Source organism: Micropterus dolomieu, linkage group LG06, assembly GCF_021292245.1.
Source record: "Micropterus dolomieu isolate WLL.071019.BEF.003 ecotype Adirondacks linkage group LG06, ASM2129224v1, whole genome shotgun sequence".
Lineage (NCBI taxonomy): Eukaryota > Metazoa > Chordata > Actinopteri > Centrarchiformes > Centrarchidae > Micropterus > Micropterus dolomieu.
This window is the reverse complement of record NC_060155.1, coordinates 15,491,720-15,515,420: the sequence shown is the minus strand read 5'-3', so window position 1 is coordinate 15,515,420 and position 23,701 is coordinate 15,491,720.

Below are 23,701 nucleotides of genomic sequence, written 5' to 3'. Positions count from 1 at the left end.
TTGTCATTATGGAATATTACCGTATTTTTATGAGTGGGTTATTTACTGTTATTTTACGGTATTTTTCCGGTGCCCCAGCTGCCAGAATATTTATGTTTTTTCACTTTTTTTTTTTTAACAGTGTAGGCATGAATACACTCATTACATATCGAAAAGACAACTAAAACATGAGACAACTTTATACTAATTCATATTACAGCAGTAACTAATGCCACGTGTCATACTTTGTCCATAACTTTAGTTAGGGAATAAAGACCACACCTCATCTACCAAGGCAATTTCCCGTCAAGGCCTATATAAATGGTCTGTATTTGTATAGAGTCTTTCTAGTCTTTCCAACCACTCAAAGTGTTTACACTAAATCATTCACTACTCACACATAATAATACACTGATGAACAGAGGCTAAGGTGCCAACTGCCCACCAGAAACACAAATAAACTCATTCACACACCAATGACACAGCCTCGACATGCAAACTGGGGGAGCCGGGGATTGAATCACAGACCTTCTGATAAGGGGGCAATCGAGCCCTGAGCCCCAGCCAGTATAGGTGTGTCTAACCCCTTCTTTCCTGTCTTTTTCTCCCTCTCTCACTCTCACAGCTGAGACTGAATTACCTGGGTTTTGCAAGTATTTCCTTATTTTTAATAAACCAAACATTAAGCCCCCGTAGAGTGGTTGTAGAAGTCTCCACTGCAGCATATGCAAATGTTGATTCAGAGGCAGAGGTCAACCTTCTTTTATTGTATAAAATACAATTGCCATGGTGACACCTTCCTTGTGAAATTTCTTTTATTATCAAACAAAATATTTCCTCTGGTAATGTTTTGATACCACAACAAAAAAGAAAATATTCTGCGACCAATCGAGTTATATGTAAGTTTTTCAATGAAATTAATCACATTGTCATTGCCTTATTGTCAATGGGCTCAAAACTCACTTAGAAATGAAGCACACGCCTGTTTTCTCCGTTGCTTGCATCAGCCACTCTTCTGCTTTTAATGTGAGGTCTCCGGGTCGGATTCAGCTCTGTGCGCTCTCCCGAGCCTTTCTCAGACTACAGCAACAACACGGCAGCTAACGACATGCAGTCCACTAACACCATAAAACAACCGGCTCCCAGCAACACACAGGCTCCACGTAAGGATACAAAATAACAATAAAGGTTTATGTGCTGAAGCCCAAACAGGTTCAGATGATGTCGAGTAAGAACAAAGCGAGCATTAGTAAAGCTGCAAAAACACAGAGAAAGTCACGTTGGCTCTCAGGCTAACGCCAAGCAGTTGCTAATGTTATCCGGTGTAAAGTTATATAACGTTAGCTTTGCATATTACTTCACCAACTAATGTGACCCATGTTACTATCCTATGTAACACTGTTGATTTAGCCTGCAAGAAAGGATGTAAGAGTAAAAAGAAAATGTGGAGTGATTTGTTTACTAACGTTAGCCTATAGTGATGCAGCCAGGAGCAGCCAGCTAACGCTACATTAGCTCGGACCTGCCACTGTTTGCTTCGTAACATTCTGTTTGGGTTTATTGTGGTTTTTATATAACGTTACAGTCTATGGGTTTTACCAATAACGTTACTCAGGTACACAGCTTCTCCACCTCAGTCGCTGTAACTAACGTGACCCACATAAAACACTGCAACAAAATGGCCACAACAACCCAGAGGAAGAGCCATCCACTATCACTAGTTACAGTAAAGATACTTACTGCGGTCTAACTGTTATAAAGTGCGACACAATCTCGTTTTAATATCCACTCCAGCTCACTAACCATTTCGTTATCATCCAATACATGTAGCTGTGCTGACATTGCTGAGCCTCCGGTGAGAGATTCACAGATAGTAAAGATAGTTACTGAAAGCAGCAGGTGAGCTAACGCTGTAGCACGTTGGCTAAATGCAGTAAATGTACCGTGATCATGTAACGAGCATGGATTAGTTCAACCTGCAGCTGATAAAACTATTACTGTAACGTTGCAGTGGGAGTTTACCTGAGTTTCCAGCTCTGTCTGTTCTCCCTGCCTGCCTATAGCCGCTGTCAGGCCTTTTTTCCGGGAGGATTGTGCCGATATGTGGCTCGCTGCGCTGAATGAAGTAACGTTACGGCGCCGGTGCTGATCTACCTCTGAGACGGGAATGTTGAAGTAACAGAGCCTCAACATGTCTGAGTGAAAAGCCACAGCCTGCATGCTGGTGTCCCTGCGTTTATTGTGGTATTTCTGTATGAAACTGGTTGTGTTTTGGATTCTGCTCGCTCATGAGTTCAAGCGAGCACACGCCTGGTTGCAATCTTAGAACCGCACCGCTAGTGGCCGCTGGAAACTACATAATGCCCCTTTAAAGTTGAAAACATTTTAGTTACTTACTGTGTGACAGCAAACAGTAAAACAAAGTGATAAGGAAGCACACCAGGCAACCTATAAAACCCACTGTACTTTACAGACAAAGACAATCAATCTAATGCACTAACTAAACATTACAGACATCCTCCATCATACCTGTACACAGCATATTGCTTCAACCTCCAAACAATCTCGCAACTGTTCTTCCATGGCATGACTGTAAGGGCCTTTTGCTTGCTTCATATTGGTTGGTTTTAAGGTAATTTCTGATGTTAACAGTGCAGATCCACTGGGGTATGCTGTAACCTAATGATGACATAGGTGGGCACGTGACCAGAGGACATTGCTACAACCTTTTGGAAAAGGTGAAATTTACATGCATTGAGTTTACATTGTAACAACGCAGAAATATTGATTAAAATATATCATTATCCATGCCCTGTGGTATTAAGCAAAAATCAGTGTTGCTCAGTCGATCCTACACCAGGTATATATCTTGTGTAAACCAACCCATAACAGCTCTGTTTTGCATTTTAAGTGGAAAATCTAATCTATCAGAATGCATATTCTATGGAACTATGCAAATGGGACAACTGGTGCAGTTATAATTGCTCAGTGTGTGCTAGGAATGAGAATGGCTTTTTGTATGAGCTAAGGACAAATTAAGTTAATGACACCATTCTGGTAAATGGCAGACAGATGGAAGGTTCACGGAGACGAATAACTGTCTTAGTTCTTAATCACATGTGCAATTAACTGGTGTGTGAAGGTGCTGGTTTGATTGGTTTTCTGTAGCCATGTTTCACTAAAAACGGTATTTTTTAAGAGTCAAATTAGTCCGTATCCTGCAGCGAGAGCGAGGTACAAAGATATATCCCTTTTTTATGACCAAAATGAAAGTGGAATACAGAACTGCAGTGCGGTTGTGTCATCAACAGGGTCGCACCATGACACTTAGGGGAGTAGAAGTCAGAACAGGACAGCATGCCAGCCGAGATTATGACCATCTACAGAATGGATTTATTAGATAAAGCTGCCTGTGTACTGTAGCTTTTAATATTCATTGTGTGACGTGCGCATGACACAATGCTCCTTGTGCATAATGCACCTCAGGTCCTGCCAAAAGCCCACAGCATGAAACAACATAGTGCAGAGAACCTGCAACACTGTCTGCACGCGCATACCATTCATCAGTCAGTCATTTATAACAATGATTCCCAAAGTGGGGGTCGGGACCCACTGGGGGGTCGCGAGACAGAGAGGGGGGGGGGGGGGGTCGCAAGGTGTTTTCCAGAAATAAAATAAAAATTTGAAAACAATTAGAAATAGCATATATTAGCCATAATTGTAACAAAAGATAAAAACAACAGTGGCTAAATTTAAAATAAAACCAAGCAAATAAAAAAAGGCAACAGCTCTTTTGATTTTCTTTGACCACTCTTACCCCTGAGGTCATTACAACAGATTTACGACATTTTAGTGACAGTATCAGTTGCAGCAGGTGAATTTACAGTGCCATGCTAAACATTCCAACATGTGCACGTAGGATATTTTTAGGTTTTAAGCTTTAACTTTTTTTTTGTCAAAATGGTTGGTTACTATCGACCAAAGACAAAGCAGAGACGCCAGCAAAGACCCCACCGGAGAGCCCACCACCAGAGAGGGCAGCAGAGAGTCCAGCGGAGGAGAGCAGGGAAGCACCACCGTCAGAAAGGCCATCGACCTCTGGTACAGGTAGAGACCGGCTTCTGCACAAGGACGTCCAGCAGCAGTCGGATCAGCCTTCCTCCAAGTCTCAAAAGTATCGAGAGGAGTTTATCCAGTATGGATTCACATGTGTCATCGTCAAGGAAGCACAACATCCCCAATGTGTAGTGTGCACTGAGGTGCTTGCACATGAAAGCCTAAAGCCTGTAAAAATGTTAAGACACCTGAAAACCAAGCACCCATCTCTCGCTGATAAACCAGTAGATTTTTTCCAGCGAAAGGAGTGAGAGTTAGGTAAGGTTAAGTTCAAATGAAAGTAATGAGTAAATTACTGTAAAATAATATTATGGCTGTTGTGTTATTTTGTGTTGTCAATATGCTTGTGTTTGGATATGCTACATTTATAGTGGGGGGTCGCGAGTCACTTTTACCGTTACTTTGGGGGTCGTGGGGTGAAACGTTTGGGAACCCCTGATTTATAATATAGCTCGCTTTCTAATTTTCTCTCATCCAGCCACTGCACAGATGTAACTATTCACAGATGAGTCTAAAAGTTTGACTTGACAATCAAGCTCGACAAACAACTGGTACCTCAAGCTCAGCCACAAGAAGAGCTACTGCATATACATGAGACTTGGACTCAGTCAGTCTTAAGTGACAAAAATGAGGACTTGAGGTTCAACTTGGACTTGACTTCAGCGAGACCTGACTTGAGACTAAAGCAAAGATAATAAATGTAAGAATAACAGGAATACCTTCCATAGCCACAGACTTTGAATATTTAATTATTCAACACATGCATTGAAAGGACTTGCTGGTAAGTGGGCTTGGAGTTGGAATTTTGTTGTCATGCTACTTTTTAATGATTCAGAGACCCCAAAGTCTTGCAGTCGGCCCCAAAAGATTTAAAAACAGCTTTGGCCGCAAGGCTTTCTACACTGTATTCTCTTCTTTCTCCACTCTTTGGATGATGTACTTGAATCATCAAAAACACGTCTTTGCTCACTCCAGGGTTTCACTCACCCAAACACTCTGGAAATGAAAATGCCGGGTTGTCTCCCATTTTAAACTTTGCGAGACATTTTTCTGTCCGCTTAACTAAATGTATGTGCTCAGTTGAAAGTTTGTTTGTAGAGTTTGTCTGTTTTGCAGGCTGCCGGATTGATAGTTTAATTAGGAGAAGAGACATCATGCAGCTTCAACCCTCTAAATTGAAATTGAATATATATTTATTAGTTAATATCAGAACTCTTACACTGATTAATAGTCCATTCAGATCATTTGGTTGCTGAATTAATAAACTCTTATTTCACCCCTGTGTGCCATTTGTCTTTTATTGGAATGAAAGAAGAGAAGGAGAAGAGTAGAGAGGAGGAGAGGAAGCTAAATGAAAGGAATTTATCTTCTTAGTTGTATCATTTTTATAACTTAATCAGGTGAGTATCTTCAGTAAAAGTGTAAGATTGGTGAGTGCTAGATTGGTTCCAAAAAGCCCAAATGTCAAATTTTAAAGACCTTCACAAGCTACATAATCCAGGAAACATCCCTTACTACACAATACAACGTTCTGCAGAAGTGTAATTATTTAACCTTTTTCTACATCAATGAGACTTTGCAATTAGAAACCTTAAAAAATGCAAATTAGACACATTTTAAGAGAACACATTGAACCTGTACATTAATTCATGTATTCAGGGCACATTTTGGGGGAGACATTTTTTGCTCAGTGTGCAGCATGACTTCCTTTCCTAAGTAAAGGTTGCATAAAGACAGACCATTTAGATAAGTATCAAAATGATGCAGTGTAGCATCCTGGACTGTACAGCTTCAGATAATCCCCAGTCAGCCAGGTATCAAACAACGTCTGCTTCTAACTGCAGCACAGTTGTTGTATAAACAGAGCCAGAGCATATTTACCCTTCAGCTAAAGGTGTCTCTTGAGCCGACATGTTTGTATATCTGAACATCCTTCACAGGCTGCCTGGAGGGGGCTCACGCCTGAACTTTAAGCTTTTTACTTCACAGCAGGGGAGAAAAAGCAACTGGTATCAGAGGTCATCTGGAACACTTCCTTTTCTCACAGGACACGCACATGCACGATCACACACACACACATGAAAACCCAGTCAAACACACAGGTCCACGCCAGTACCCAGGGACTCGCACTGTGCAGTAAATATCTTGACAAAAATATGTCTGAAGAAGAGGTTGAAAGAGATGCAAGACCTTTACAGACTATTTCCCAGTGCAGACACTCAAGTGGAAAGATGAGGAGAGAGCGAGAGAGAAAGACGGAGAAGAAGGATGAAGAAAATGTTGCAGGGTTGCAAATGGAGGGGAGAAAGAACATGAGAAAGAGGGAGATGGTGAGAAAGGCAGGCAGGGAAGGGAGAAGAACGCCAAATGTTAAGCAGCAGTTGAAGTGGAAGAATTCCAGTTTGGATTCAAGCTCCTTGGCTAATGAGGATCATTAACATGGTCTGCTCAGCTTCTCTAAATGCTGAGGAGGGCTGGACGATGGGGGATAAAAATAAAACCTCTCAAGCATATCCCACAAGATTCTTAAGGTGGGCGCTTGTAAAAAAAAAAATATAGATAGATAGATATAGCACATGTTGGATGCAGAAGGAACTTCTTAATGCAGTGCCATATGCCATGGATCCTGTAAACAGGGATTCTTACCCAACAAGAACAACGCGGTTGACCTCTGAACTCTTTGGATTCTGTTTGAAGCAAAAGAAGCAATTTACATTCCTGCGATTTCCGGGATTGAAATATAGACCAAAGTGAATATGTCTTTACGATATGCTGTTAATCGGAGGCTTAGATCAGTTCAAGTGTGTCATCCCAAGTGGGAAATTTGCCTTACAGGTTTGGAATGGAAAGGAAAAAAATATGTAGATCTCCACTCGACTCAGAAAGATCTCCTATCTTACACACATTTGCTCGTTTATTTCAAGTGGAAAAGTTCTTCCCACATTTTATGATCCCATGACCTTTGTCATTTTCCCTCTCTCCACTCGCTGTTAACACAGTAATATAAAGCTTAAAAACCAATCCAAGCTCCTGTCCTGCTTCTATAAATCATTTGTGATATACAGCGCACATCTTTTTTTAAGCACTTACGACCATTTTTACAGCATAATCAATTGAGCGGTTAAATCAGACAATGTCAAAACAGTTTGGAAATACAAATGTCCTTCGTCAGTGGTCCAGAATATAGCAGACTTGCTTTCTTGGACATCCTGCCATCGATTCCTGTTTTTTCCCGCTCTCAGCACTGTCACTCTACACCGTTGGTGGGCTGCGTATGTGAAATTTACAACATCTCACCAGATCAGGCGTTCCCACTGCAAACACTGCAAACTTGCTATTTCATCAGCCCTTCTGCCACAGTGCAACTGCTTTTCTTCATCTATTATTTTTATTAGAGAGGAGAGAGATGCTCACACACACTGCGCCGTGTGAGACACAAGGCAGTTAGACAGACAAGTGTCTGGATAACATCAGCATAATTGGCACATTCATCTGTCTTCTGCTAATAAAATGCTTTGTGGTAGAGAGATCAAAAGTGAAGAGCTGTGATGTTCACTGTTGGGATTGTCTCCAATGTTGGGTTTAGTAAAAGAGCTTCAACTCAACACAAATACCTTTTGACAAAAAAAATACTCCCAAATAGGCTTCATTAGCCTTATGCCAGTTTCAGACTACACAATATCAGCTCAACAATAGCCTGACCTGACAGACGTAGTGCCGTTTTATCATAGTGGACGACAACTGATGCCCCATCTGGGATGCTGGGAACAGTTAAAAGGTCTTGGCCTGAAGACCTCAGAGAGCAACCAGAAATGTGTGCATGCAACAGATCCTGGATGTAAGAGGGAGCTTGACCATGCAAGGCTCTGTAAGTAATGGTTTAAATTTTAAAATGTACTCTAAAACCAATCGGAAGCCAATGAAGAGCCTTAAGCACAGGAGTAATGTGCGATCTCTTGTTAGTTTTAGACAAAAGCCTTGCAGCTGCATTCTGCCCAACTTGCAGTCGGTCTATGGAGGATTTGTTTAGACAAGTGTACAGTACATTGCAATAATCCAGACGAGAAGAAATAAAAGCATGAACAAGCATCTCCATCTCTTCTTTAGAAACCATAGATCTAATCTTAGCAATGTTCCTGAGATGGAAAAAACAGGAATGAACCACAGATTTAACATGAATGTTAAAAAACATAGATTTGTCAAAAATGACACCCAGATTCGCACAACATTACCGTCAGAGGATGATAGAGCCCCAAGGCCCTGCCTAATTTTAGGGGTAATGTTGTGTGGGGCAAAAATCAACACCTCAGTTTTGTCTGTATTTAGTTGCAAAAAGTTGTCTGCCATCCATTTGTTAATGGAGGCTAAGCAATTGTGCAACACGGACAGTTTGTCTAGCCTATGAGGAATTAAAGATAAATATAATTGGATGTCATCAGCATAATGATAAGATATGTCTTCAAAGCTACCAATAGTTTTTCCAAGAGGAAGCATATACAGACTGAACAGCAGGGGGCCGAGCACAGAACCTTGGGGCACACCACAGGACAAAGGAGCAGAGTCTGACATATATGTTCCTGTGGATATTGTAATATTAAGCAAGACAGTGAGAGCATGCATTTTATGTGACTGACAATGAAGACACTTGTCTCAAGAGCATTTTATTTCTTTTCCTTACAGGTGAGCTTCAGCTTTGCCAGTGGCAAAGTTTTCATTTCAGCTCTGGGAGGACACGATGCTTACGACACCTGACCAGCAGAGGAGAGCGAGACTGATGATGCAGTGGCTTTTTAGATGCCAAAGTAATTACCAGTCAACTGTCCTAAACCTTGAAAAAAACAATGTGCTCCTGTTTAGGGTGTTCTTAAGTATTATTAAGTATTTATTTATTTATTTATGCAAAGTCCAATAACATAGTTATGGGATTAACTGTAGTGGTGTCAAAGTCCAAAGCACACATGATATTATAAGAAAAATCAATATTTCAGGAAAGACTGTTAAATATTGAGATGGTGCAGTGATGATACTATGACATTTTTGCCCACAATAATTTTGGCATGATAATATGGTCCACATCCACACTTTGCAGGCCTAAACATTTGCGTATCATTTAGCTAATGGGTAATCCCATGGGGAATGAAAAGAAAAGGAGACAGGACAGCAGAAATTCATAAAAAGCACGCAAGCAATAAAGCAAGCAAGAAAGAAAGAAAGAAAGGTAACAGTTCACACTTTTGTCCAGACAAATGCCAGTGTCTGGCTCCTCTACCTTGAAAGCATAAATCACAGCAGTCTACTCAGGATTCTTCACACAGGCTGAGATGACAGTATAGGAGGCCGTTGAGGTGTTTCTTGAAAAGATGAGGAAAATGCTCTGTTCACTGATCCCTCCAATACTTTTAAATACTGCACTAAGCATGTACAATGTATACACTGTGCAAGTACAAATGAACAATGTAGACACTGAACAATTATGAGAATGGTTTTCACGTTAATATAACTTTACAAATTCCATGCGCAGTACCATAACGGCGCTAATCTGATTAGCAAACAAGGAAAGAAGCTGTGCTTGTGTGATGGATGTGAGTGCTTGAATTACAACTGAAGGAAGAACAAACCGTTAAAGATTTCTGTCCTCCTACAGCAGTTTCTTTCCTGCTACTGGGTTTAAATCTGTGCAGTATCTGATGGATGATGCAGTCGCTAATGAGAGCTGGATATGTCCACATTTAACTGTCTCCCTAACGATAAGTAATGACGGTAGCTTAGCTAACACAATTAAAACTGGCGCACAGAAAAATAAAATTCCCCCAGAATGAAGTATTATGTAAATTATTAATTACCACATAGACGATTGCAATCTTGCTCAGCTACCCATTGGCACTCAAATAAATGTGAATGATTTGGAAACAGAGGCAGGAAAATAGTGAGGATAATCCTGACACAGTGGAAATGTGAGAAGGTTTCAACAAATACCACCTGCTCCTTCAGCAATTTATAGAAACAATTTGCATTTGCAATTTAACCGCTAAACACAGGCTCTTATGCAGACTGACTTGGACTTGGCAACAAATGCAAACAGGAAATTACACAATGTGAGTAAACATTTGAATAATTTTGCATTTGTTCTAGTCAGTAAACTGCTGCTACTATTATGTTTCCTTAAATCTGGCATATACAGGTAAGCTGTAATGCATACCTCAGAGAAATCTCCAAAATTCAGACACAATTTTCTATGTCTCTCTTCAACACTAGAGATGGTAAAAATATAATATTCGAGCCACTGTATAGCAATATGTATTTAATTTGAATTTCAATCACATGATTTCTGCACACTCTCACTCCACATTCAATGAGGGATGCGTGTTTTATGCAGCAGCGTAACGGCAGTGTCCACAAATACAGTTACACTTGTACGGATGTCTACTGACTGTGTGTGTGTGTGAGAGGGTGTGTGTATGTGTGTGTGTGTGGGGGGGGGGGGGGGGGGGGGGGGGGGGGGGTCTGCATATGTATGTGCATATGTATGTGTGCGAGAAACAGAGACAGAGAGTGAGTAATGGACAGATAGAGAGCGAGCGAGAGGTAAAGACAAAGACAGAGAGTATCCAGGAAGAGGGAGAGAGACGGAGAGAGAAAGCGATCTCTCAGATTCCGTGTCTCAGCTTAATGACACAGGACCCACCTGGGACAGAGGGAAAGCCGAGCTCTGTGCAAGATATGATGAATCCAGAGACCGACAACCTCAAGCCTCCCCACTCACAACCTACACACACACACACACACACACAGAGTCATGAAAAAACAGTCTCAGAAATTAACTGCTCGGCTCCTCGGTATACAGGGAAACTGAATTTGAGGTTTTTACTACTCCCATTTTCTGTCACCCTCTCTCTCTCTCTCTCTCCCCCTCTCCCTCTCTCTCTCTCTTCTAAGATCCTGGATATATCACCACCACTCCCAATGTGGTGTCAATACCAAGCGCTGAATCCCTCAACCTGTTTCCCTGCTGTGACCATGGACAATATGTCTGGCTGACTTTGACAAATTAAACCAACTCGATATATGGCAATAACCTTCACAGGATGCCATGGAGGGGAAAAGGAAAGGGGGGACTAGGGAAAGGGAGAGGAACCGAGACTGAAAGAGAGACAGAGAGATGGATGATGGGACATATCGAGCATGGCACGTTAAACCCATACCAGGTACAGCATGAGAATACGTGGAGAGGGGGAACACATACAGACCGACTTCTGAAATGTCACCATAGTTAATAATAAGTCAGTACAGCTGAAACACACACACATTATCTGCGCAGGAAAGGCGTTTAATTGGCCTTAAAAGACAACACTCTATAAGCTGTAGGCCTTTTGCGGATCATTGATGGAAAAACTGTTTACCATTTGTCCATGCATGTGTTTTTCCTTTAGATGGAGACAACTTTGAGAACTATTACAACTGCTCGACTCAGAGCTGAACAAGTTTGAAAGTACCACTGCATCACCATACTTGAGTTAGAAATTCATGATATAGTGTGCAAAATGACTGTGGTCATGCTTCTTTTTCCTTTAACAACCTGAGTGTCTCCCTGTTGAGTGAGTTGGGTCTGAAACCAATTCCCAAAATGTTCCTCCAAACTCAGCAGCAACATGTCAAGAAATAGAAAATTCTTTAACTTACACAATAACTTGTCGAGCTAAAGAATATACCAGTGGCTTAAGACAGATATCCTCACCATGACAGTTGTGACAAATTGCCATGCCAGGGTATCAACTACTTCAGTTAATTTTCTCAAAGCAAGCTTTTATAACGACTCAATTAAATTGCCCGAGTGGCTGTAATTCAGACGTTTCACCTCTTAAAGCAAATATCTTCTACAACACACACATATGCACTTTCACTACAAAAGCACCCACCTACACACACACACACACACACACACGTAAACACACACAACCCAGCAAGAGGAGGTCGTTAGGCAGCTATTGTTGTGTTCTCTCTGCTCAGCATGATAACAGGTTGATTGATACTAAGGTTCCCCAGTTAATCACCTGGCTATGACTATAAATGCATGCTGTCTTCCGAGTGATGTGCCAACTAAAACAGGAAACAAAAAACAAAAATGCAACTGTGCATGAGTGAAAGATACAGGACTCACACACACACTCTTGCCACAAGCAGAATGCACCTGCCGAAATCTCCATCCCCATTCCACACAAGCACAAGTTAACTCACCTGCTCTGAGTGACCAGCTGAAAGCTTTCGAATTGGCCTCGGGTAATCTTCTCCCCCCTTGCTCTCTTCACTCTCTCTGTCCCTTTGGCTACTCTCTTGCCCGCTACCTCTCTCTGTGGCAGCGCATAGATGTCCTACGGGCCGCTTACCCTTACTGTGTGGCTTGGCATAAGCGCATCGATCTCTCGGCCAAGTGGTACGTGGTCCTGCTGTTTCCACGCGCGAGACTCAGATGTGCTCTCCCCTCTCCGCTGCTCACTCTGCCTCACACAGCTGCAGAGGGAAATGTGAGGATGGGCAACGTGGCTGAGTGCTGCTCCACTCTCTCTCGCTCTCTCTCTCTCTCTCTCTCTCAGGATGTCAGCTGGTAGTGATGCTCGCTCCTGCTATCTCTTCACTCTGTCACTCTTACTTGCTGCACTGAACTGCTATCTCACCATCTCTTTTCTGCTCTTTCCCCACTGACTCCTCTGTCATTCGCTCTCTCATTACTGATCTATGTATCTGTGTCTTTGCTAGTGCAGCCTCTAGTGGCTGCCTTCTCTCCATGCTGCTCGTAGAATCAGCATCAAATTTTACTTACAGAGAACATGAAGCTGTGCTGTGCATTTTGCTCCAGGATTTGAGTTGGCAGCTAAAAAAACAAACAAGAAAAACAGATGGAAATTTAATCATTAAAATGTATAAAGCAATACAGCTAACTGGGGTTGTGTCAAATTATTCATCAATCATCATTTCGATAAACCGATTAATTGTAAGTTTACCTTCTAAACGGTTATATAAACTTATTACATTTTCCCAGTGCTCAAGGTGACATCTTAAAATAGCTTGTTTAGTCCAACCGAATCTCCAAAATATTCAATATACAATGATTTCAAACACAAACAGTCAGAAACGCTTACATTAGAGAAGCTTGAACCATCAAATGTTTGTCATTTTTAAGTTATAAATTTCATTTTTTACTTGATAAATGACAATGAACACATTATCAAAATTGCTGTTTATTATCAATCCATTTTTCAACAACTAGTTGTAGTCGATTAATCAACTAAAATTTTATTTGCATCAAATTTAATAATCATTCAATAATTATTAGTCACATTTCAGGCAAAAATGCCAAACATTTGCTAGTAGTATACTAGGCTATAGTGTAATACATTTATCATTTTCTGACATTTAATAGACAAAACGATTTATCGGGAAAATGGTCTGCAGATTAATCAATATTGACAATACACGTTAGCCGCAGCCCTATTAGGTTTGTTCCAATTGGCGATTGGATCGGCTATCTACGACTGAAGGGATGATCAGCGACTGGTTTTTCATGCGCCGATGTTAAGGCGATTTTAACAAACTCATTATCAGAACCAAGATGACATAAAAAGTTTCTAGAATCTGCACCACACAGTATACCTTACCTATTAAAGATGTTGTCATGAACTAATCTTACAGTAATCAATCAATACTGATGAAGTTTTAAATGGCAAGTTGCCCACCCTCCAAAAACGACACCCCAAACTCTCAGAAGTGACACCACATGGGCAGATGCAAGATGCGAGTACATTGTAGATTTCGTGGCTGTGTGGAAGGAGTCAGATATTCAAAAAATTTTGTTACGTCCGGTCTAGCTTTGTAACAAGGAGCAATGTTACCCACTTGAGAGTAGCATCTGTCAGACCCACTTATACTGTTAAGCAGCATGTGGAGGCTGTCAAGTAGCCTAATAACCTGTTTGAGAGAGGATAATATAATATATGTATTGTTGTATTTTTATTGCATGTACTGTCCCCATTAATAATTACACATACATTTGAATATTTTTAAATGCATATTTGTATGATACATCACATTCATTGATATTGATTTAATTTGTAATACTTTCTTATTGAATTGTTGAAATTTTACTAATCTACCACATGATTACAGATTCTTTCTGATGACAAAATGTGCTTAAATTGTAAAACACAGAATTCAGAAAAATTTTAATGGAAAATGGAAATTTAAACTGAATTCATAGGGCCATATCCATGGTTTAAGACTGAGACAATTGTCATAGGAACACAGAGATAAGACCGAGACAATTGTCTTTGGAGCACAGAAAGAAAGACAGAATATCGGATCACACCTTTTCTCCCTGTCTCTCATAACTAAGAGCCAAGCCAAAAACCTTGGTGTTATCTGGGATTCAAATCAAAATCACTTAATCTGCTTACTACCATCTACACCATCAACATAGCTAGTATCAGAGGGCTACTGTCCAAGCAAGACCTGGGAAAGTTTACCCACACCTTTCTTTCCAGTAGATTGGACTACTGCAATGGGCTCTTCACAGGGCTTTCAAAACAAGCTCTGCTTGTGCCATGTGAACCACCTAGAACCCTTAGGCCATCTGAAACTAGCCTACTGGCAGTCCCAAGAGTCAGAACAAAACACAGTGAAGCAGCATGCTGTTATCATGCAACACAGACCTGGAATAACCTCCCAGTTGATATTAGACAAGCCCAGACTCTGCCAACTTTTAAGTCACAGCTATAAACATTCCTATTTCAAACTGCTTGCTTCTCCCAGTACAGGCTAAATACAGATCTTCTTAGTTTTTAAATAGCCTTCATGTTTATTGTTTTAAATTGTTCCTAATTTAATTAAATTTAGCATCTAAATGTGGGGGTATTTGCTGTGTTCTTTCATCTTTCATTTTTACTTTGATTTAAAAATGCACTAGTTTACTTTTTTATCTCTTGCCTGTACTTTTGGATTTTTTTAAATATAAAACCTTTTTCTCTATATTTTTTGTAAGTTACCATGTGATGCACATTGAATTGCCCTTGAGTGTGCTATACAAATAAAGCTGCCTTGTCTTATTAAAAACGTTTTCAGAAGGGTAAGTAAGAATGTCATATTAAGTTGATGATAAAGAGCACTAAATAATCACAATGCATTTTCAACGCTTATATACGATGTGTCAAAATTGCACTTAAATGAGTATGGAACAGGCATTAGTCGCTGACTGCTACTAGCTATTTGCTAGTTTGCTAACTTTGCTAATGTTGACAGGTAGTGTTTGCGTTAGAAGCCTGGTTAGAAAAAGCTAGCGTTACATTAGCTAGCACAGGACTTGTCTATTTTTAGCTGGAAAGGGGGAACTCGAATTTCGAATACTACTGGCTTAACAATTAAAGTCAGAAAAAAAATGATGTTGAAATTAAAAACAAAAGTTATTCAATTTAAGATGTGCGAAGATATTTTTAAGGTGGAAGCCCTCTGCCAAAAGCACTAACATTAACTCTAAGGTTACCTGATTTAACTTACCAGTCATACCTTCAGGAAACTCAGCGTGGGAAAAGTAAACATCGCAGCAATCTGCCATATGAAGAAGTAAGAAAAATACAACTTATTTTAATAATCAATCACATATAATCCACTGTGAGACAGCTTCCCTCTCACACTCACTGCAGTGCTGCTCAGCATCTTTGTGCTCAGTGCTGCCACTGGTGGCTGTAAGCTGTATTGCAACAACATAGACATACTGGTGGTGGTGGTGGTCCTGGATCAGGTAGGGGGGGGTCACCCTCCAGTATGTGCCACCAGGGCACTACTCAAGTATAAATCACGTAATACGATACAGGGCACTACTGGGTAAGTATAGTACGAGCCATCTTGCAGCTTAGATTTACAAAAGTGAATCAAACCATCATGTGGTGCCCATGAAATACAGAAAAATATCATTAGGATACAAAATTGTATTATTGAAAGTCACTATACTCTCTCAAAACATATGTTAAATTTTCAATGAATGCTTATGCTACCGAACTATACTAGGTCTTGTGTCCCTTCAGTCCTGCCACACGAAATGCCAACATTGCTATACAACTGCAAGATAAGTACATCCTTTTTTTTCTTCTTCACCTAATCTTTACTCACCTGTCTTGCCATGATAAAGCCCGGACTGAGGAGTGCATTTTTTCATCGGAGAAATGTTTGTTGATGTAGTTGTGGACTGGATGAAAACCAGCTGTCTCACCTTCACTGACACAGTCGTGGTGTTGTAAAGGATGAATCCATCAGGAGCTCATCAGCTGCTGATCAACTGCTGGACTGCAAAATAAAACAAACTTAAAAAGGCCATGTGCTACTTTGCATCAATGAAGGGAAATATGTGCAGGAAATTGCAGTTGTAGAAGAAATAATCTCAAAAAGAACAGCTCAAGTGCAGACAAATATGGTTTTTAATGCTGCTGATTTGTTTGTTGATGTGTTTGTCAGGTTACGATAAAGAAAGGACCCAGAAGGAATGCTGATGTTTTATTCTTAGTAAGTTGTACACACACCTCAACTTGTGCTTACAATCATCAAAAACGACACAGGAGTCAAAGCGTACTCACGCCACAGGAGATAAATCAAAAATACCTCAGGCTTTCCAACAAACAGGAATGATAATAATTGTGAATTTGTGTGGGGAAGAATAATGTGTGGGCAGAACAGTAATGCTGACCTAGATAGAGATCCATAGGGTGCCATTAGCCAGGTATAGAAGGAGAACCTGATGCTAGCTGTCACAGCTGATGAACAGATTTTGGAGGAGATCACTCACTGGCTTGTGCTGGGATCATCACGTTGAGCTAATTAGAAATGCTTGGCAAGAAAACCCCAGAAAAAGATAAAGTCAGTTATAAAATCACACCTCCAGACACACATAAGTGTGACAAAAGCCAAGTGTTTTGTTACCACATGTATTTTTCACATTCACAGCTATTGTTTGAATTAATGTACTAGAACTGTGATTTAAAAATAAAGTCACCAATTTTAATGAATCTGGGTCAATATAACATAAGCTATGTGGAAACGTCTCTTTAGCCCTCTTAAATATTACAAAATATGTTCTTTATTTAAAGAAATGCTTTATTAAATGTGTTTTAATAAAATTTGTTGGTTTTGAAAAACACTTATGTATGTATATATTTCACAAACCTCTCCATGCCGGTGGTGTGTCTGAAATATATTGCAACTCTCTACATAAATAGACATCACCTAACCTGGTCAACCAGCTTTAACATGTGTGCAGGGTAACAATTCATTTTCCAAAATCTCTTCTGCAAGTTCACACCAACAGTCAAAAAAACAGAGGCATGAAGTGTATATATTTATTTGACTCTCGTGAGGACATATATTGTTTGCATGTAATAAAAAGTGATCAGATTTATGGCTGTGTGCTTTTCTCCAGGGGTTAAATACACCTAGACTGAGATCTAGTGTACACATACTTATTTTCACATATGGGGACCCTCATTTACATTAAACTATAGCTCATTTGCCATTTAGGCCACAATCCAAAGCAACTTACCAATGCTACATATGACAGAGGTCTCACGCCTCTGGAGCAAGTAGGGGTGTGTCACAGTGGGAATTGAACCCTGGTCTCCCATACCCGAAGCATGTGTCTTTTTCTGACAATCAGGGGTGCTTTTCCTGTACAACGACTGTGGGTAGCATTGAACTATCTTGGTACGATGCATCGTTTAACTAAGCAACAACTGAAGAACAACGGTTTCCCAAAACTGTCGTACCTTGTTGGTTTGAACCAACATAGTTTGAACTAAACTATGATGTGTTTGTTTGCTTTTCAAAGCAGGAAACTCACAAAACGTTGTCATATTCTGCCTAAATATGTCAGATGTGACCGATATTAAGAGACATCATTATGCTAACTTATTATTTAGGCTTTTCATATTACAGTCGTATACTGGCAACAACAAGAAAATCAATAGTATTAATAAAATCAATGATATAAATATATAAGCTAATCATTTTAATTAGCCCAAATACAGGCTATAACTTTGTTTATGTCCGGGCCGGGGCCAGAAACTCAGACACAGACCAGAGTATGAGCAATGAGAGAATTTATTGTACACAAGTGAGAGACAGGTTCGGCTTGGGGATGGGTGGTTGTTCCGAGGGGCATGTGGTCCTGGTTCCAGAGCTCAGGGGTTTCCGTGGCACAGGAGGGAATCCGAGTCGTGCATGGGCAGGTATTCTGTGGTTGAAACAGAGTAAACAAGTTAACACTAATGTTGTGTTTGTGTAGGACTCAATAACGACACCGTGTAGCTTCGTTCGTGTTGCGTTTACTCAACTGCCACAAACCTTACATTTTACCTCTTGCCGTAAATCACTGCTGTAAGTCTTAAAGGCACAGAAACCTGTCATTCGCAGTGCATAACATAACAAAGTCGAACAGGACACAATATTGAACGTTTTCAGACATAACATTTTCCCCCCGCCCCCCTGGAAACTGAAACATAACATTTAGCCCACATTCCCCAGTGTCCCTATCACCCTGTCACATAGTCCCCATGCTAGACAGGCGGGACCCTCATCCTCTGAGGGCGTGCTGGCCGTGAAGCTGTGTCGGGCGGTGCTGGTGGATTACCCCCCACCCGGTTAGCTCTTGGCCTGGGCTGCCAACCTAGAGCCACTGCTGGGGACATAGGTGATGCAGGTGCTGAGGGGGCTGCGACTCTGTGCAGGTGGTTTGAGTGCCAACGAGTCCCATTCTCCAGTCTGTAAGAGGCCGGCCCCAACTGCTTCGTCACCCGCAGGGGCTCTGACCAGTATGACTGCAGCTTATTTTGGCGGTGGAGGTGTTTGATCCTGACCCAAACCCCTGGAGAAAGTGAGGGGGTCTGCACTCTGTGCGTGGCATCAAACCTCTCTTTCATCCGAGCCTGCGAACCCTTCACCTGAGCCCTGGCTTTCTGGACCCCTGGGCTCCGACGTGCAGAAGCTGGTTCCGCTCTCAAGCAGTCCAGAGGTTGCTTTATTTCACGCCCAATCATGAGCAACGCCGGTGACACTCCTGTGGTGGAATGCTTGGATGCCCGGATGGTCAGGAGAGTTTGGTTGAGTGCGTCGCTGAAGGTCTTCCCTTCCTCCAGACAGGCTCGGATTCCATTTTTGAGAGTTTTATTCAGCCTTTCCACCCCCCATTACTCTCTGGGTGATACACTGCCGTTCTGATGTGTTTGATGGACCGTATCATGAGATACTCTGTGAACTCCACAGAAGCAAATTGGGGCCCATTATGCGTTGTGATGACACCGGGGAGGCCCCAGCGCCCAAACAAGTTGTCCAGGCGGTCGATGATGGAGTGTGCAGTGATGGAGCTCAGCTGAAAAACCTCTGGCCACTTCGAATGAAGATCGTGCACAACCAGCAGGTAGCGAGCGTGAGCAGGGGCCCCGTGAAGTTCACCACAGAGGTCGACCTGAATATGTTCCCAAGGTGACGACGGCCAAAGTGTTGGGGTGAGAGGGGCTGTGGCTGGCTGACCAGTTTTCCCACTCAGGAGGCAGCAAGTGCAGTTACGTACCAGCTCCTCAACATCAGTATCTATGTGGGGCCACCACACTGTGTCACGGCAGCGCTCCTTCACCTTGACCACCGCCAGGTGCCCCTCATGCGCCATGTGTAGTACTCTGGACCTGAGACACTCCAGAACGACCGCACGGTGGCCACGGGCCAGGCAAACTGCCCCCCAGCAGGAGAGCTCATTGCGGAAGCGCTAATAGGGGAGCAGCCTGTCATCCACTTTGGTAGGCCAGCCATCCTGGACGTAGGTACGGAGAATTGTGAGGACCTCATCAGCCGCTGAGGCCTGCTGCAGCTCTGCCAGAGTGACTACTGAATTGAGGGGCCCGTGCAGGATGTGGACCCAGTCTTCGTCCCTCTCTGTGTCTGGTGTCACTCTACCCGTCTCCTTCGTCACCGACACAGCTCTAGACAGGAGGTCGGCCACCGTGTTGGCCCGCCCAGGCATAAACTCCAGACTGAAATTGTACTGGTTCAGCGGTCAAGCAAAAATAGGTCAGTGTCGGTGGGGACGTGAGCTGCTGTTTGATGACGCGCACAGCTTCGTGGCAGCTTCACGTAACATCCTTCCTGAGCAGCCGGCGCAGGGGGGCCGTTGTGTCAGAGTAGTGTGGCATGAATCTGAGGTAGTAGGCGGCCATCCCCAGGAAGGAAGACAACTGGGATGGTGACTGCGGGTTTGGCAGGGACAGAATGGCCTCAGTGTGGGACATAATCGGGGCGATGCCCTTCTTCGAGAGCCTGAAGCCCAGGAACTCAACCTCCTCAACCCCGAACATGCATTTCTCAGAGTTCAGTGTGACCCCATGCTGTTCGAAACGCTGGAAGACCTGCTCCAGGCGATCGCCATGCAGTGCGGTGGAGGGCGCATGCACCACCACATCATCCAGGTAGATGGAGACACCCTGGATACCAGCCAGTATGAGTGACATTATCTTCTGAAAACAACTTGGGGCTGATGAAAGTCCAAACGCCATGCGTTTAAATCTGAAAACCCCCACGTGCGTGACAAACGCTTTAAGGTCCATGCTAGCCGGTGCCAGAGGGACCTGCAGGTAGCCGTTACGTAAGTCCATCTTACTGAAAACAGTGTAGCCATGGAAATGGCTAGTGAGCTCCTCAGCCGTAGGTATGGGGTACTTATCAGGAATGATGGCTTTGTTTACATCTGTGAGGTCGACACAAAGTCGCAGTCCACCCCCTCTTCTCTTGGCTATCACCAGGTTAGACACCAATGGCGAGGCGTCGACGGGCTCTATGACGTTCGCCTCCACCAGGCGGTGCAGCTCGGCCTCCACCGCATCACGGAGAGCCAGGGGAATGCGCCGTAGGGGTTGGATCACAGGGCGGACTGACAGATCAACAGTAGGCTGGTGTACAAATCCAGTCATGCGGCCCATCCCGTTGAACAGTTGTGGGTAGCGGTCAGGCCAGGAGGCGGCGACCTGCAGGACATGCAGGCCCCTCGCATCACTCACAGTAAAGCCCAGGGCAAGGAAAGGAAAGTCAAAGCCCATAATGTTAGCTCCCTTCCGGGTGATGCAGAACTTAGTGTCAGGCGCACATTGTTGATCAGAGCTGACGTGGAAGCGGGCCACACCCAGAGTAGAGATGGGGAAATGGCCGTAGCCTAACAGGTGTTTAGCCGCTGCTGCCAGAGGCATATGACTGAAGAAGCGGTCATATGTGCATTTGTTCAGGATAGCCCCTGTGTCCACAAAGAGTGGAATGAGAGCTGTGCCCACACGGCATGTGCAGAGTTTGAACGAAGGCTGTGAGGTCTGTACAGTGTTTATGGGAACAGCAGCAGTATCGTGGCAAGCAGGAGAGGAGCGACAGCAGCGTGCAAAATGGTTCAACTTGTTGCAGTTACGACAACGTTTTCCATGGGCAGGACATGACTAATCTCTAGTTGCATGTTTAGGGGAGCCACAGTTGCTACAGCTCTTGTGCCCACTCTCCCTGGGCCACCTGTCCACCCTCTGTACATCCAGACTGTCACTCACCCTGTCAGCCGCCTCGGCAGTCTCTGTGTGCTGAACTGACGGTGGTGATGATGTCACAGGCTCGTGCACAGCGCGGCCGAACTTGCGCTCCTCGATCAGGGCCGTTTCCAACTGCTTTCCAATTACAAAAGTGTCCGCTAGCGTCGTGGAGTCTGGCTCTAGTAAAAGTCTCTCCCTCAGTTGGTGACATGACGTTTTCTCTATTAACTGGTTGACTATAAGTCCATCCTCCAAAGCCCGAAAATCACAAAGTCTAGCCCACTCACGTAATGCTGATACAAAAAGGGCAACGGTCTCCCCCGGCATTTGGGTCCGCTGACGGAACTCAAAGCGGTGCATCCGCCGGCTTCTTCCGGAGCTGAAGTGAGTATTCGAGGCAGCCGTGGCTGTGACGTACTTATCATCCGATAAGGTGAGCGTGGCGAAGATTCGCTGTCCCTCCTGCCCGAGGCAATGGCGCAGGAGCGCGCACTTCCTCGCCTCCGCTAGGTCCGAGTGTCCCAAAGCCAGCAAATAATCCTCAAACGACGTCAACCAGCGGTCCCAGGGAACCGCTGGATCACCAGGAACAGGTAGGAAAGGTGACGGTGGTGGTAAGACGAGTTCAGACATCCTCGTTTGCCAAATGTTGTGTTTGTGTAGGACTCAATAACGACACCATGTAGCTTCGTTCATGTTGCGTTTACTCAACTGCCGCAAACCTTACATTTTACCTCTTGCCGTAAATCACTGCTGTAAGTCTTAAAGGCACAGTAACCTGTCACTCGCAGTACATAACATAACAAAGTCCAACAGGACACAATACTGAACGTTTTCAGACATAACAACTAACACAAGCGTTCAGACAAGATGCTGATTAGTTCAGGATAGAACAACAGGCTGGCATGTTCGTACTAAGAGGTACAACAATCCAGCGGGGACTGGAACGTTGGGGTGGTCTTTTAAAGGTGAGTTGATTGTAGGCAGAGGCACTGGTGTGCTAATTAACTGGATGTGCTTCAGGTGAGTAAACTGGAGCTCAGGCAACCACGCCCACCAGCAGCCCCAGAGCATGAGGGAGGAAGCAGAACACAGAGAGACAGACAAAAACCAAAACACACCAAGCATACCACAAACGCCCCATGGGGAAAAAGAACTCAAAAACTACAATCACACACATACCAACAGGAAGGTCCAGGTCACGACCGGGGGTTTGTGACAGTTTATAGCAATAGTTACATTTTAGAAGAAAAAATTTAGAACTATTAGCGATTACAAAACATTTAGTAAAATAGGTTTAATCTGCAAGTGCTGTGAAAAACAGATGTTGAGCCTTCAGACATTTCATGGGAAAAAGCTACACTGTAAGCCTTTTATATTAGCAACTAGCGTGTCACAACTAGAAAAAAGGTGAATAAATCTCAACTGTGAAAAAAATAATTAACAAGGTAATCCCAACCAATTTGAAACTTGCTGCTTGAATGGGAAAGAAAGGTCATTTAAGCAATTTTGAGCGTGGCATGGTTGTTGGTGCCAGACGGGCCGGTCTGAGTATTTCACAATCTGCTCAGTTACTAGGATTTTCACGCATAACCATTTCTAGGGTTTACAAAGAATGGTGTGAAAAGGGAAAAACATCCAGTCCTGTGGGCGAAAATGCCTTGTTGATGCTAGAGGTCAGAGGAAAATGGGCCGACTGATTCAAGCTGATAGAAGAGCAACTTTGACTGAAATAACCACTCGTTACAACCGAGGTATGCAGCAAAGCATTTGTGAAGCCACAATACGCACAACCTTGAGGCGGATGGGCTACAACAGCAGAAGACCCCACCGGGTACCACTCATCTCCACTACAATAGGAAAAAGAGGCTACAATTAGCAAGAGCTCACCAAAATTGGACAGTTGAAGACTGGAAAAATGTTGCCTGGTCTGATGAGTCTCGATTTCTGTTGAGACATTCAGATGGTAGAGTCAGAATTTGGCGTAAACAGAATGAGAACATGGATCCATCATGCCTTGT